General features: G+C 44.9%; 1 non-coding gene and 1 pseudogene across 1 annotated transcript; one reads left to right on the top strand and one right to left on the bottom strand.

Moving 5' to 3' along the window:
- Nucleotides 1–340: 340 nt before the first annotated feature.
- On the top strand, nucleotides 341–472 carry LOC120103301 (small nucleolar RNA SNORA17). Its single transcript, XR_015621586.1, has one exon. It is a non-coding gene; the product is annotated as a small nucleolar RNA SNORA17 (small nucleolar RNA).
- Nucleotides 473–2,597: 2,125 nt separating this feature from the next.
- On the bottom strand, nucleotides 2,598–2,711 carry LOC120103361 (U2 spliceosomal RNA; annotated as a pseudogene).
- Between the last annotated feature and the right edge of the window lie 14,971 nt (nucleotides 2,712–17,682).

Below are 17,682 nucleotides of genomic sequence, written 5' to 3'. Positions count from 1 at the left end.
CTCCGACTCATGCCAAATGTGGTGAAGCCTCATGGTCACTTCTGGATCAAGCCACTGCTACTGATTCATGCTTGGTGTTTTGGCCGAGACTGCTAATATCCTCACAACAAAGATTGGAATCGCCCCAAAGAACTACTTCTAAACAGGTCCACATCCCCCTTGTCCTATTAACTATTTTCTCCCCTACCTTTGGTCAGTGTGCTGGAAGGGAGGTTGAAGCATTTAAGAACCCTTATTAAAGTAGGTTTTGAAAACTCTAAGCCTACAAGAAGGATTAGGAGATGTGGACTTGTTGAAGGAGATGTGTTACTGAGGACAGGCTTTAAGATTACAAAAGACCCCTGACCCTAGAGGCATTCCAGGTGTGACCGCTGTGTCACATGTGCATTAGTAGGCTGCAGAGAGGAGAGAGGCTATGTCTATGCTCAGTGTTCTGACTTAAGAACATCTGAATGATTAGCAGAATCATTCCCTAAAAAAGTCTAGCCTGAAACAACCAACTGTCTAATGCCAGGGGACACACACAGGGAGCTAGCCTGAGATGACCAGCAGTATGGGTGCAAGCAGGCCCCAGTGGTTCCCAGAACTGGGAGCAAGCCAGACACTAGAACCCCATCTGGGACTGAGCTTGAGGCAGATGGCCGTCACATGGGGCCACATGGATAGGCAGGGTAAGGAGCAAGCCCTAGATGACCACCAGACCAGTGCCATAGGGCCTGGACAGGGAAGTAGCCTGAGACAACCTCCAGTAAGATGCTATGCAGACCTGGAGGTATAGACCATGCCTGAGATAACCCCTGCCCAGTGCCATAATGCATGAGTGAGTGGGACATAGCACTCCTAAAATGAACACAGACACTCAGAGACTGCAGGAGTCTCTACAAGGAGCAAGTAAGTGGTAGAGAAATGGAAAACAAAGAAAAACAGAAGGGTGTGGGCACAGTGAAAAGAGGCAGACCGGGAGACTTGAGGGTGGTAAGGAAGAGCCCGATGTGAGCAGCTCGTGATGCTACCTAGGACTACAGTAGAGTCCTGGCCTGTGCTGCCACTGGAGACTATGTATGGGTCCATGGACCTGCAGCAGCCAGGGTCTGTTACCACCAAAGGTAACATGCAGATGTCCCTAATCTGGGCTGCCATCATGGACATGTTGATATTTGAGAGCTGTAGGCATAAATTTTTTGCTACCTACTTTTAATAAGGGTTCAATCTCTCCTCTAGCCCACCACCCAGCAGAGGCAGTGGATGAGAAAAGTTATTAGGATGGGGGGAACCGGACCTGTTCAGCAATAGTTCTTTCATGGCAAGCTCCATCCTCTCTCTCAGCAGTTCAGTCCCATAGCAAACGCCAAATACAATTCAGCAGCTGCAGACCAGTCCTCTCAGCAGGCGGACACCAGGCAGTTCAATCCTGAACTGCCAGGCTCACCAAGTGGCCTGAAATGAGGCTGCAGAGTGGCAAGCTGCCCCAGGAACCTCACAAGCATTCTTGGGCAAGTTTCTCTCAATGGCAGCATTACCACAAGTTGAACTCACTTCAACAACACTGTGTAAGGCAAACCAGTACGAGTGTCTTTAACGAAGAATAGCGAGGTGGAGCAAACTAAACCCATGCTCAGTGCTCGTCCCCCACGGTCTGTGGGGTCATATTTATACTCCATCACGGATCCTTTCATGTGTTTGCTACATCAAAACGTCCTTTCACCTGTGTATGCTTCAGGAAAAAACATTCTTTCACGTGTCTGCTTTAGCCAGACATTCTTCCACCTGTGTGTCCCGGCGAACCATTATTTGACATAACTAACTTTCCAAAGAAACTATGAGTTTGCCCTTCAAGTGCTATGCAGAACTGGCCCCATCCCTCGCCTGATCATGAACGAGCTGGCCCTGGGAGCATGAATGCAGGAGATATGACTCCATCCCTAGTCAGGTGAAGTGCTCAGGAGTTGTTGGTGAGCCAGCCCGAAAGCATACAAGCCTGGAAGAGCGGGCCCTACCACTGTCTCCTGTGTGGTGGTGAGGATGAGAGAGAGAGAGAGAGCATCCTCTTCCCTCACCAAGCAGGTAGGAGTCCTGGCCCTGGAGTCATGAGAACGGGAGAGCTGTCCCTGTCTCTCAGCTGCTGCAGCACTTGAGAAAGCCAGGCCTACACCTTGCCTGGGTAGCACAGTAGAACTGACAGTGGGTGGGGTCACAGACAAGCCAGCCTTGAAGTCATGAGAGCAATAGAACTGGTCATGTCCCTCACTGACTGCAATACTTGGGAGAGTGGGCCCTACACCAGTGAGCCTGGGCAGCACAGTAGAACTGTGCTGGTTTCTGGGTTACAGGTGAACCATCACCGAGGGCATAAAAGCAGAGGAACCATCAGACGGTCCAGCTCGGATATCTTTCAGACCCAGATCCACGGTTTTGAATTAGCCCACCCCAACATCTATTCCATCTATGTGCTGCAGGAGTGCATGAAAGGGCTGGTCCTACAGATCCAAAACTACAGGACTTCCACGACACAGGGCAACAACAGGATACCTGAGAGGAGTCCCACTGAAGTTGCAGTATCAATAGAGAGGCAGAAACTGGAGGCCTTGTACCAGACCAATGAGTCACTATAATGAACATTTGCAAGCAGAATGTGTGGACAGAAGAATCACTGTGGAATACACTGTGACACACTACTACACTTGATCTTAGCCAAAAGGCCGAGAAGCGATACTGTGACACACTACGACGAGATTTTTTCTCTCTGTTGTGTGGGAGGATGCAAGGGTGGAGGATGGGCATAAGAGAGGTGGGAGAGATGCGTGGGAGTGGGGTTGATGATGTGAAATTCAAAAAGAACCAATAAAAATATTCTCTTTATTAATGATTACAGAAGCCCGCACCATTCTCAGTTCTGTCTTGTGCTTGTGGATCAAGATGAGAGCTCTCAGCCACTGCTCGAGCCAGAAACATGTCTGCCTTCCTGATGTCATGCTCCTTGATAATGATCATGGGCTCTAACCTTCTGAAGCCATAAACCCCAAATTAAACACTTCGTACACTGCCTTAGTCATGGCATTTTATCACATTATAAAAGTAATTAAAACATTTTCTTTGTTCCTCCTTTCCTTTTCTTTTCTTTCTTTTTTTGAGACAGGGTCTCATGTACCTGCAAACCCACTATGTCCAAGGAAGACCTTGAGCTCCTGACCCTCCTGCCTGGGAGTTCAGGCTAAACACTTCTGCAGTAGTGAGGACTGATGCTCTGGCTTTCTGGATGCTGGGCAAGTACTCATCCAACTGAGCCTTCTCTATTTTTAAAAATGTATTTAGTAACTTTGTTCTAAAAACCAAAACAAACCAGGATGAGGAAGAGGTATGTAGCCAGGCTGGCCTTGACCTCACTATAATCCCTGACATGATCATGATGTTTCTTAAATTAGTTGACAGAAATTATATATTTTCATCCAGGTTCAATGGTGCACACTGGTAATGGTGGCACTCAAGATGCTGAGTCAGGAGGATTACTACAAGTCTAAGGCTAACCTGGGTTACACAGTGAGTTCCAGGCCCACATTGGTTATATAGTTATGACTCTTCTGGAAAACAAAATCAGACATGAAATCTATAGACAGTGGGGACTAGCTCGAATGAGATAATTAACACATGCATTACCTCATGTACTTAATCATTTTTGTGGCATGAGCATCTACTCCCTTGACAATCTCAGAACACAATGCAATGCTATTAACTGTGGTCACTGTGTTGTACATCATGCCAGTAAGTTTTTAGAGTCATCATTATTTTACCTAAAGAAGAAAAAATGCTTCAATGCCACCATGACACCGTGCTTTCCTAAGTCTTGTGATTTTTTACTTTCTTCTCAATGAAGGATTTCTCTGTGCTGGCTGTGATAGCATGAGCCTTTTGTCCAGCTTACTTAGAATGCTGAGACAGGAAGGTGGACTTGGTCCCAGGCCAGCATGATGACTCAGTGGGACATCTCTCCCCTACTAAAACAGAGCAAAAACGGTTCTTAAAATCTGCTATCAATCATCCATCTTGTGTTCTTTCTATGTATTTACACATGAAACCAAATGACCAAGGCATTAACACATTGACAGACGCTGTCCGTCTACAACTGTAAGAGTCATTATTTATAACATCTACTCCCATGTTGTCTATTTCCCTTTTGTTGTTATTCATCTTTAATTTTGTTTGCATTTTTTCCCTGAAGGATAGAGGCAGTTGAGAGAAGGTCTTATGTAGCCCAAGCTAGCCTAAACTCACAATGTACCTGAGATTGATCTTGGTCTCCTGGTGACCCTGTCCCTGCCTCCTGAGTACTAGAATTTCTTATGTGGCTTATCACAGCCTACTCCTCTCTCTTTGAAGATGTTAAAAGGACTGAGGCTGTAGCTTGGTCTCACAGCATCCACCCAGAGTGTGCAAGACCCTGTTGACACCAAGAATGATACTTAATGAATTGATATCAGGGGGAAAGTTATACTAAACTTGAAATACAGATAATCTCGTCCTCCTAGATTAGCATCTGGCACACAGTAGGTACTCAAAAACTATTGTGGGCTTCCTAGTTTGTGACATATCACAGGCCAATCAAAAGGAGAGCAAGCTGGTGTCATAATCTATTTTTATAATCCCAGCTCCTAAAAGGTAGAGGCAAGAGAATCAGGAGTTCAAAACCAACCTCTTCCACATAGTGAGTATGAGGCCAGCCTGGGGTATAGAGACCCTATGTTAACAAAACAAAAATGAGAGCTATCATCTCCAAATGGCCCTAAGACTTGTATTCAAAGCTTCCAGAATGGCAGTTTGACATGAGGCCCTTTTGAAGGAGCTGTAGGTATAGGAATAGCTCTAGGCCCAGAGGATATCCTGCATCCCTAGTGGAATAGAAGGCGGCTACTCGCCCCATGAGCAGATTGGTGGAAGTGGAGTCCATCAGAGCTGCTGGCTTTAGCAGAGTCAGGAAGGGATAATGAACTTTAGAGTATGAGGTGGTAGTCCTTGGAAATAGGTTTTTATTTATAAGTACATTTTGGACCTCGTGTCCAAAATGAACTAAATATCATTCTCTACACTCTGCCTGTACCACACCACTCTCCCTCAGTAAGGTGCAGGGGATGAGAAGGACTCCATTTGTAGGGAAGCAGAGCAGTTAGAACCAAAGGAAAGTAATTACACATTTAGGACAGGGACAATGGTCTGCTATGCCTCTGTGTGGATGGAATTTTGTATGGGCAATTTAAATTTGCATATCTCTCTCTCTCTCTCTCTCTCTCTCTCTCTCTCTCTCTCTCTCTCTCTCTCTTCCCCCCCCCCCAGGAGAAGAAGAAAGAGCCCATTGCTTGCTGTTGTATTTTAAGCTTGGGTAAACATAGGACACCATTCTCAAACCCTGACATTTGGCTACCCTACATCTTACCTTGGCCACAGAGGAATCTGTCAAAACTGGGGCAGGTTCTAGTCAACCAAGATGCTTGACGGTGCACTGAATGGGTGAGGCAGGTGGTGGCCTGACCAAGTACTGGGAGGAGCTCTGGTTTCTCAGGCAGGGAAACCATGAGCCTGCTGAAGTGACTCTGGAAAATTTTTTAATCCAAGATGCTTGTATAGAATGGACCCTGTGAGACACACACACACACACACACACACACACACACACACACACACACGCGCGCGCGCACTAGTGACAGTGAGTACAATAATCCTATGGCAGGACAATCATAACAGATAAACGACAAAAGATTTTCCACCCCTTCCCCCATGCCGAGAGATAATTCTTTTGTTGCTGGGTCATAAAGGAAGACCATGGCTGCCCAATCTGTGAGGCTCATAATCCCAACAGTCAGGAAAGGAAAGCAGGAGGATAGCTAAGAATGCAAGGTTCATCTAAGCTAGACAAGAGCCTATCTAAAATAACATAGCATAAAATAAAATCAAGCCTAGTGTGGTAGCATACACAAAAAATTCTAGCACGTGGAAGGCAGAAACAGGAACATCGGAAGTTCAAGGTCATTGTTGGATACATAGCATGTTTAATTCCAGCCTGAGCTACATATATATGAGCACCCAGTCTCAAAAAGGGTGGTTAAGAGAGCTCAACAATTTCTTAGAAGCCTAAGGACCTAGGTTCAATAACCTAGAACCTATGTACGTGTAAAAGGAGAGTACATGGGCTCCACAACGCTGTCCTCTGACACCATGTGTATGCTCTGACATGCTCATCACAAATAAATATTTAAAAAATATTAAACCCTCAAATAAAATAAAATAAAACAAAAAATAAAGGAAGACCGAGGTTTCCCAGGTAGGGAACTAGTCTGGGGAAGGAATTCCAGTGGTCTAGGCACAGTGGCTATTTATTTACCCACCACAGCAATATTGCTAGCACGTGACATCGGCAGCACATCTTGTGCCCATATGTACCGTGTTCCAGGCAACCTGCCCGTGGGCCTCCTAGAGTAAATGAGGTTATACAGCTGAAAGAACAAATGAGTGACTGAATGGCCTCTAGGACTGTGCTCACATGTCAAGAATTCTACAGCTTACCATGGAGGTGCACACCTATAATTTCCACACTCGAGAGGCAGAGACAGAAGCATCTGGAGTCCACAGCCAATAACCTGAACTACAATAAAAATAAAACAATGATTTCATCTGATGGCTGTGTTGGTGGTGCTGAGGCTACTGCTGCCACCATCTCTGCCACTGCTCCCTGGACCTCTCTTCTCCCTCCCATTTCTTTGGGGTTCTTTGGTTATTGCCCCTTCGATATCGCTTTTCTTTTTCTCTGCTAACTAAGCATGGCGCTCCAAACCCCAAACATGCCAGGCTAAGGCTGTCCCGCTGAGCCACAACCCCAGCTCACACATTCTCTCAGTATTTTAGTGAGCACCTGCAGTGTGCCTGTTTACATGCTGGATGCTTAGGATGAAAACATCTAGAAGAACTTGCTCCAGGAAGTCCTCCCAGGCCAGGCGGTGGGAGGTGGAGAGAGCATCCCAGACAGGAGACAACTGCGGCAAAGGCACAGACACCAAACAAACAAACAAACAAACAAACAACAAACATAAAAGCAAAGAAAGTAACCAAACCCCCTTTGCTTAGAAAGCTAAAAGCCACGGTGTGCCAAGTCAAGCCTGAACCTGGTGACCTTGAGACAGGCACAGGGAGGAGTCTACAATAGCTCAGTTGGTAAAGAACTGTACTGAGGCTGTTTATGGAGTGCATACCACTAAGGGTTCAATCCCAGCACCTCATAGTTTGAATGTGGCAGGATAAAGTCCCAGAACTCATAAGGTGGGGATGGAGGACCAGAAGCTTTATCCTCAGCTATATCCTCAGCTATATAGAAAACATGGGACTGCTCTGGGATACATAACACCTTGTCTCCAAAAACAAATAAATAATAGTTTGGGGGGGGTTGGTTTTTTTGGTTTGTGTGTGTGTGTGTGTGTGTGTGTGTGTGTGTGTGTGTGTGTGTGTTTTAAGGAAGTGGGCATCTTATTAGAATCAGATGCCTCTCTGGCCCACACAGGGTGCCAAGTGGGACAGACTATGTCAAGGCGTATTTAAAGAATCACAGTAAAGCAAGATCCAGGGCAGTTTTCAGGGCCACAGTGGATGCAGGAGGCTGCCCTAAAGACCATGGCAATAATCCAGGTCTATCATAATGAAACATAAATCAGAGAGATGCGTGAGGACAAAATGGGGGCCGTAAACAGGAAGCCGCAGGGAAAATAACGTTTAAGAACAAGAGTTGAGTGTGGTGGTGCATAGCTGTCATTGCTGCATTTGAGATGTGGAAGCAAGGAAAGGGAGAGCTCAGGGTCGGACGGGGGACGTAGCTAAGTCGATAGAGTGTTTGCCTAGCATTCGTGACGCATGCATGGTTATGATCCCCAACGCCCATGAACGAAGCATAATGGCGTTCACTTGTAATTCCTGCGTCACTGCTCGTCGGTGTCTTCAACTGGTGCTTCCAAGGTCCTGGCCTCTTACGATAAATGTGTGCAAAGACTAGAAAGGAGCGAGGAAACCTGGTTCAAAATGAAAGAGCTAATACAAGTCAGAAAGATGCTCTCAAGAGGGCTGGCAGGAGCAGCAAGAGTGGTGTGGAGTGGAGAATGTGGTGGCCTATAATCCCCCCACTGGGGGGTGGGGGTCAGAGAAGCAAATGTCCATGGTCATCCCGGGTTATACAACAAAGTCAAGATCAAATGGGCTTCTTGAGACCCTTTCTCAAATAAGAAAAGAAATGACAATGGGCCATGGATGTAGGAGAACTCCAAGGATCCCCAGGTTTTATTTGGGATTATGGGGTTCAAGAGAAACAGGAGTTTGGTTGCTGAGAGGAACAGCATAACTGCTTCCGTTTTGACTGGCAGGTGTGAAGGACATAACCTTGTTTCTACATTGGCCCTTTCCAAAATGCATATAATTTTAATCATGTGGATGCCCAATTGTGCACAGACAAACGATTGAATATAGGGGATTCTCCCTAAATGTTCACTCAGAGGACATGGCATGCCTTACTTTGCATAGAAAAACTTCTGAATAGAAAATGTCTATGAAAGAGTTCTTGATGGGGGCAGAGAGACTTGTCACATTGTGGCTCTCAGTGAGGCTCCTAGGTTTAGAAGAGGGATATATTCATAAAAAGTGCAGGGGGTCTGACACTCTTAAAAGAGTAGAGTAAATGGAATATCACTCACCTGTTAAAAAAAATGAAGTCATGAAGTTTACAGGTAAAAGGATAGAACGAGGTAAAAAAAAAAATCATCCTTTGTGAGGTAACCCAGACCCAGAGAGATAGATATGGGATGTATTCGCTTATATGTAGATATTCACTGTTGGGTCAATGATGTGTCAGTCTATATAACCACAGAGGCTAAGTAGGAGACCAGAGAGGGACAGGAAGATCTCCACGGGGGAAGAAAAATGGCTAATGAATGGAATGGAGGCTGAAATAGGGGGGTGAAGAGGGGAGAGAGGGTGATGAGAGAGGGAATAAGGAGAGACTCAGCTAAAACTAAGCCATTTAAGTATTAGTATAGACACCAAATATAGCAAAACCTTCCTAAAATATATACATATATGAAGGCAATCTAAATGAAATCGCCAAATCACAAGGGCGACAGAGCCCCAACTGGACATTTCTTGTCACCAAATAAAGCTTCCAATACCAGGAATGAGTTACATCTAATTGAGTTGTTGGCCACAGGAATCCCATGGGAACCCCAAACAACCCATGCCATTGCCAAAGCTATAGGTTGCTCTCCACAAACTGACACTAAGACCCTATTGCTGGCGACAACATGCACACAACTCACTGAACACAGAGAGGTAAAGCTGGCGCCTACATGGAGTCTTTCCCCCATGGGTTGCTGCTCTTGGTACTGGAAGGTACCCTGCACACTACCCAACTACAAGCCCTCTGATCTATAACAGTATCCTGCCGACAAGTTTATAGGAGTAATCAATTAATATCTGATTTGACTTAAGCCCCATTCCATGAAATAGAACTCATAACTGAATGCTTGGGTGACTGAGAACCTGAGATTTGGTAGTCCATGGACCTAGGAGAAAACCAATACTGTTCTACTAAAGGGAGGCAGCAACAGAATGACTCCTAGTGCTGCTATATTCATAGGTCAGTGTCTTGCTCAACCATCATCATAGAAGCTTCCTCCTGCAGCAGATGGGAATAAAGACAGAGACCCGCACCCAGATATCATGCGGAGAGCTAGAGAGCTCAGGACACTCAGCCCTAAACAGCAGGTCTCTATTAAATGCCCCCCGCCCCAGGGCTCAGACAACACCTCGGAAGAGAAGGCAGAAAGACTGTGAGAGCCAGAGGGGATGGAGGACACCAAGGAATCAAGGCCTCTAAACACAGCAGGAGACTGATGCACATAGGAACTTAGAGACTACAGCATGCACGTGTCTGCACTGGTCTGCACCAGATGAGGACATAGAGCTAAAAAGAGAAGTAGACACCTGTCCACATCCCTAACCCAGAAGCTGTCTCCAATTGGTAGCTACTTGCAATAAAAATTCGTTTTCTTCAAGGGAGTCTCATCAAGGAAACTTCTAAGCATCATGCCCGGCAGTGGACAGCCAACAGAAAACAAACTCAGAGCATCCTGGGAGGATCCTTGGCTCATAATGCTTTATCAGGGATTATTTTTTTCTTTTTCCTTTTTTAATTTTATCTTTATTTTTATTTGCTTTTTCTTCTCCCTTTTTACCCTACAATCCTTCACATATATATTATAGCTTCCAGTTTTGTGATTTTATGAGATTCCTGAGAGTGTAAACAAGTGGGTCTTTTTTGTCTATTTCTGATTTTTGAACCCTTTTTTGAGCTCTTTCCCTTCTGTCTGTTTATGTTTTATTTTACTTTATTTTATTATTATCCCTCCGAAGCCTATTTGTTTTGTATAAAGAGATAGAAAAGGGGTGGATCCCGATGGAAGGGAAGGTGGGAGGAACTAGGAGGTACAGATGGAGGGCAAACCATAATTGTGTGTGTGTGTGTGTGTGTGTGTGTGTGTGTGTGTGTGTATACATATAATATATAATGAAAAAATCTATTTTCGATGAAAGAAAAAATAATAAAATAAAAAAGCTGTAACCAGAACCTGACACATTAGAAGCAGAAGTATCAAGAGTTCAAGGCCATCCTTGGCTACACAGAATATTCAGGCCAGATCAGGCGACTTGAGAGCCTGTCAAAAAGGAAAGCCTTGGAGTAAGGTTCATCAGCCCAGAGGACTGACCCTGTTGTCAAGATCAGATCTGATAATCCCAACAGTGGTTAAGAAGACAGAGCGGGTTCTACATCAGCCTGGGATACAGAAGAGAGCACCTGCTCCAAACACTCGAAAAGACAAAAATAAAAGGCAGGGTGGGGGAAGGAGGTAGAAACTAAGAAATCTGAGAGGAAGACATGGGGTAACTGATAGGCATGTTCTCTGCCCACCATCTCCCATTTCTCCATGTTTGCTTTGGGTCACAGGTCTATGTATCCTCCTCATGATGTTGATGTGGTCTTTATTGAGGCCTCCTGGTTCCAGAGCTGCTGCTGAAGACTCTCCACATCGGGCAGAGTCTCCTGGTTACTGAGGGAGAGCAGACATACAGAAATGAACATGATTCTGAGACTTGTGGTTCAATGAGCATGTCACCTTGGCTACATTACACACACACACACACACACACACACACACACACACACACTCATGCATGGTGTACATCTAGAATCCCAGCATTGGGACATGGAGGCCAAGAGAATGAATAGGTCATATCAATTTGAACACCAGCCTGGGCACCATGAGACCATTTCTTTAAAAATATATTTCCAATTTTATTTTTGATGTGCTTCCTATGACGAAAACTCACATAAGCCAAGCAAAGGGATGGATGCCTGAGGTCCCAGCACTCAGGAGGTAGAGGCAGACTCATTAGAAGATCAACACAGCAAGTTTGCAGCCAGCCTGAGCTACGTGAGACACTTCCTCTGAAAAAGAAAAGAGCTCCATTTGAGTTCCTACTCTACAACTGACCTGTTGCGATCCAGTGACAAATCAGGTAACTTCTCCCCGTCTCAGGTTCCTTCTAGTTCTCAAACGTCTATTATCTTCTGGCTAAGAGTTGAGAATCCAAATACACGGACACTAGAGTCTTGCTCTCTTCCCCTGCCCATCTCCCAGTGGGTACCCATTTGAGAGAACAGACCCTGAGGCAAAGCATATTTCTTCTCCTTTGTATAGCCCTGAATGTAGGAAACAAGAGAAGCTGAATTCTTTCCACACACGACACAATGAAGTTAAATAACGGATTTTAATTGTTCTCTACGAGAGAGCTGGACTCAATAGCTTAAGAAACTGCACGTTGCCCACTCTCGGTCCCCGCGAGGCAATGAACTGGTTCCTGGAGGGTGAAGCCAGCTACGCGGCCTCCAGCAGTCATTGTCTTTAATGCGGCCCCTCCATTCAGACCCCATTTTCACGGGCACCTCACTGTGTTAACTAGCTGCAGCTGCAATTAGGAGTCGGCGAATCCAGGCATGTGTTTGGGTCCGAGCTGCATCCTGTGTGATTCCTCAAATACTTTAGGTTTGGCAGAAGCCGGGACACATTCTGTCAAGTTCTTTCTCCCTCTTCATTGTTAAGCCCGTGTGTATTCAAGAGAAATGTGCTCCATCTGATTCTCATTCATTTTCGCTTAACTCGACAAAAAAGTTGTCTTGGAAGAACCAGAAAATATCCAAGTGGCAAACCCAACTTCTTTAATGGAAGTCCTATTAGAATCCCTTCTCTCAACTCTAGACAGCTTGACATTCTCCAATCGGGCCAGGCATTTCCATTTCACAAAGCCCTTGCGCTTGTGGACCAAGCCTAGGTTGCCTCTCACCCCACCTCCTGGATGCTGTCTCGGAGTCATCGAGTCCCAAGGCTGCCTCCTTTCTTAGAGCCTTCTTCACGCCCTAACTCACAGATAACTGTGTGATCCTGAGCTCCCGCTCGACCTCACTTGTAGTGCTAACTAGCCCTTTATTCTGAGCCTGCTTTGTGCTGCAGTCAGTTGTTGAACCAGGTTAGCCAAGCCCTCACCGATGTCTGCTTCAGTGTTAAGCCCTTGACCGTAATTAAAGGCCTGTGCAAGAAATGGCAGACAAAAATTGGCATTTGCGGTAAAGCTCTTGCCAAAAACATTAATTATTGTGTCTATCAATGTCCTTATGTGGGCTTCCAGGTGAGAACTGAGCGTAGGGTTTAAAGGACCAAAATAACCATGGGTTTGTTCCCCTCTGATGAGAGCTGTGGGCAGGATTTGTTCCTTTTCTGTCCTGGCTGCCAGGAAACCGGGGGAAAGATTTGACAATCATGACAGACCTGTCCCATGCTAGCTAGCTCCATTTCTTTTCTACTTTTTATTTTTTATGGTTTATCCCCACCCATCCCCCAGTTTAAAGGACTACACTGTTACATTTATACAGGAAAAGAAAATACAATCTCTTTATGAGTCATTTGAGGCACTAACAGATTGTCTGCCTAAAAGAGTATGTTGCCCTTCACTGCTCCTGGAGATCAGGTCTAGTAGTGATAAGGGGTGTGTGTGTGTGTGTGTGTGTGTGTGTGTGTGTGTGTGTGCATACATATATAAATTAGAATTAAAAGCACTTGGTTTCCCCAGTGAACTAGATTGTTGGGGGGAGGGCGGCAATGGAGGGAGGGTGGGGAGGGGAGCACCCATAAAGAAGGGGAGGGGGGAGGGGGATGTTTGCCCGGAAACCGGGAAAGGGAATAACACTGGAAATGTATACAAGAAATACTTAAGTTAATAATAATAAAAAAATAAAAAAGCACTTGGTTTCCTCATGGCATCTTCACATATAACCAATGATCCCCTATTCCACTCTCCACCCCACAGACCCTCCTCTCATCCCATGAGTCTTTCTGCCTGCAGTTGGTCCCTCCATCTTTTCAATTACACATATTTCATCACCCTTCTTATGCCCTCCTTTCTTCCCCATTCATGATCCTCTTTCTAGTTTCATGACTTACACTCATGTGTTAACACACACACACACACACACACACACAGAGAGAGAGAGAGAGAGAGAGAGAGAGAGAGAGAGCTAGCTATATAATTTTAAATTTAGGTTTGATATATGAGAGAAAACACATTTGTCTTTCTGAGATGGGTTTATTTCACGTAACATAATTTCCAATTCCATCCATTTTCCTGTTGTCATGATTTTAACTTTCCTTTACAGGGACATGACACTCCAGTATTCACTCATCTGCTGATAGGCATCTAGGCTTGTTCCACCTCTGGTGAGAATAGCACCAGCAAACACGCACATGCAAGTACCATGGCCATGAGTTCAAGGCCAGGCTGGGCTATAGTATGAACATTCAGATCAGTCTGGGCCACACATTGAGACCCTACCTCAAAATACCATGTTGACTTAAGAGTTTTTAATATATAAACCAAGTAAATATGTGATCATTCTATTTTCAGTTTGTTGAGGCTCCTCCATGCTGATTTCCATAGTGGCTGATCAAGACTTTGAGATCAGACAAATTAGACGACCACAGATTCAGAGCTGGAAATACAGCACTGTGCCTTGGCTAGTTCCTCGGATGTGGTGGATCAAACTTTAATCCAGTATGTGGAAGCGAAGATAGGAATATCATAGTATACTTGAGGGCAACCTAACCTACAGTGATTTTGAAGCCAGCCTGGACTATAGAACAAGACCTTATCTTTAAAAAAAAATGTATCTAAGGTCACTGCAAGCATGAGAATGACCTTTGAGGGACAGTGGTAAAAGATATCTAAGGTCACTGAGAGCATGAGAATGACCTTTGAGGGACAGTGGTGCCTAGCATTTCCTCTTTCCCTTTCTCTTTGCTTCCATGGGGTGTGTAACTTCTACTACTGTGCGTTTCTTGCAGGGCATGCTGCCTCAACAGGCCCAAGAGCAAATTGGCCAAATTAGCACAGACTCAGACCTCTAAATCCACAAGCTGAAACACAGCTTTTGTCTTCTTAGTTCTTGTATTTTGTTATACTAACAGAATGATGTCGGACACTGCGTCTTTGGTCCTAGCAGTTATTTTATTCCTTTTGTTTGCATGTTTGTGATTATTTGATTCAATAATTCCAGCTCCCTGTGGGCTAGGATGCATCTTCATTTCTGCTGATATTCCTTCTCAGTGTCTAGCTCTGGGCCACACACATGGATTGTGTTCCCTAAACCAACTTCACAAATGAAGTAGTAGATTTGTTCTATACCACATGTGCAGTCCGTCTCTTAGCTCTTAGACTGCTGTATAGTTCATTGAGGGGGTGGATGCTTGGCACAGAGACTGCTGGTAACTCTCCTGTTTGTTTTTTCAGGCAGACTATAATAGAAATGCAAGGTTTGCCAACAGTCAGGAGGGAAATTCAGAATGGTAAATGGAGCACCCTCGCTTTCAGGACCTGGTAAAAGTTTGACAGGCAACACATAGCCAAAACAAAAATTTTAAAACTACACTTCAGTAAAGAGTTGGCCATGTCTTTTTGAAGAAACCCTCCAGCCAGAGGGAAAAAACTGAGAGAGAGCCGGGATGGCAAGAAAACCTGTGACATATGCTGACAACTTCTCAGAACGTGGGGAACGCAGACACCGCGGGAAGGAAGAAGAAATGAGCACTGCAATACTAAAAGGAAATGAAGTGCCACCCTGCACTGTGTTTGTCTGGGCAGACCACTGTGTTTTTAAGAGGATCACACATAGATTGTGTTAGGACTTGTTTTACTGTCTTGTTTCTATGATAAGGTCTCACTCTACTGCAGGCTAGCCTCGAACTCATGGTAGTCCGCCTCCCTTGTGCTGGGACTACAGGTCTATCTCAAGGATGCCTCCTGACTTGGTCTTCAGCACAGTTGCAAAGAGGGTTAGGACAGACCAGGGGTCTAGCTCAGCTGACACACATGCACAAAGCCCTGGGTTCTATCACTGGCATCCCATAACCAGGCACAGTTCTAAATGTCTATGATCACAGCATTCAAAAGGTGGGGAAAAAAGGAATCAAAGATCAAGGTCATCCTTAAAATAGTTTGAGACCTGCCTGTCTCAAAAAACCTAGAGCATAGCACATGCTTGAAGTCCAAGGATTTCTTACCTTGGGAATACCTCGGCTGGGGTCAGCCAGATCACTGGTCGAGAACTAATCTGTCCATGCACACCTATCTTGAGCCTTAGACTTGCTCCATTTCCTTCTCCCATTGTGCATACAGAGGACTCATCATGCCAACTGATCGGAGGACTAACCCAAGCTTACATGGGTAACAGCCAAGTCCAGACTAGAGCCCAGTCCTTCCCCCTTAGCAGCCAGGCCCCTACCCTGCACACATCAGCTCTGTGGTGAGACAGAAGCAAACATTAAGCTTCTCCCTGCTGCCCAGGACACCCAACAGCTTACCGGCTGAAGCTTTGTCTTCAAGTCAGTGGTTTCTGCCCCCTGTAGGCTGCTCCACAGTCTATTATCCCTTGGTGGTTTTTCTATCCCCACAGGCATTCCTGAGACATCTGCAAGTAAGTGGCTGGTCTCTTGGTACTATTTTTTTTTCTTTCATCTGCACTGACTTTCCTGCAATCTAATGCAATCACAGCACAACTATCTTAAATTCCAAGAGTTTTTTAGCTGGCCCTGGAGCTCCTTAAAGACAGGAAATATGTCTTATTTGGGACATGCCAGTACCTAAGCCAGTGACTTGCACACAGTAGGTCAGCAAAATGAGAGATACACAGAAAACTAGGCTTGGTGGCACACACCTATGATCCCAACACATTCGAAGTGGAATTAAGAGTTCAAGACCAATCTGGGCTTTATGAAAATACATAAAATTTATAAAAATCTATATTAAAATACAAAAGGAAAAACAAAGATATAGCAGAGAAGTAGATAATCATTAAGTAGATGCTTTCAAAGTTACCTAGCCTCTATGAGTCTCAATATTACCTCAAATGACACAAAGGGCTGAGGGTGTCCTTCAGTACTATGGCACCCACTAGCCTAGCAGATATAAGGCCCTAGGATCATATCTTAGTACTATTTTAAAAAAAAAGATAAAATGAAGGATTTGATTTGTATCTCAGTTGGTAGAATACTTGCCCAGCATGTTCTATTCCCAGCACCACAGAATAAGCACACCTCATGAGGAGTGCTGCACACCTGTACGGTCCCAGCACTCAGGCAGTAGAAACAGGAGGATCAGAAGTTTAAGGTCACCCTAAGCTATATATTGAGTTTAAGGCCAGTCTAGGCTACATGAGACCCTGTCTCAAAAGATTAATAATATAACAACAAAGTTAAACAAAATAACACAAATTATCACTACTTCCTAGGAGTGCTGTGATGATAGGAAAAAAGAAACTCTCCATCAGTTGTAGCCCAGGTTAGGACCACAGCCTTTGAACTTATGGCAGAAAAGGATGAAGTGAAATTTAAGTTAGTCATTTCCTAGGAGACAAGCAAGAAATAAACAAGAATGATAGATATGATTCCCCAGTGTTCAGTGTTTCCTTGGCTATTTATTGTCAGAGCTCAGAGCCCATTTAAAGCTGGCCCTGCCTCATCCAACTTCTGCTTCATTCCCCAGTGAAGTCATAATGCTGGGCTCACTGGTCTGTCTATTGACACAGAGAGCCTGTGAGTCACAAATTCAACAGGATGACTTGCTGCAGTGTGATTGACTGGAAAATGTTCCCTCATCTCATTTTTTTTTTTAACAAGCTAAAGAACACACTTGGTTTTGCAGCATGAAGTGCAGGCTTTTTATTTATTTGACGTTGGTCTTTTCAACACGTTGGCAGAGGGAGGGCCCACCATGTTCGTGTTTTGCTTTACGGAATGACATACATTCTCTCATTGCCTCACCTCCTCTTCCTGCTAACTATTATATCTAAAGCAAACAGTTCCAGGACAATGGTTAGATTGCACTTGAATTTGATGTTTACTTGACATTTACACACTGGCCATGCTGGTCAGCTCAGGCATACCCGAACAGGGGCTCAGCCAGCAAGGACTGTGATCGGTCGCACAGCCTCTCCTGAGCAGACAAGACCCAAGTCTATGGGACACGGTCTTGACATGTTGCTTATGCTCATTCATATGA

The sequence above is a fragment of the Rattus norvegicus genome, chromosome 5 (genome assembly GCF_021556685.1).
Source record: "Rattus norvegicus strain SHRSP/BbbUtx chromosome 5, alternate assembly SHRSP_T2T, whole genome shotgun sequence".
Taxonomy (NCBI): domain Eukaryota; kingdom Metazoa; phylum Chordata; class Mammalia; order Rodentia; family Muridae; genus Rattus; species Rattus norvegicus.
This window is presented reverse-complemented; position numbering and strand designations above follow the sequence as displayed.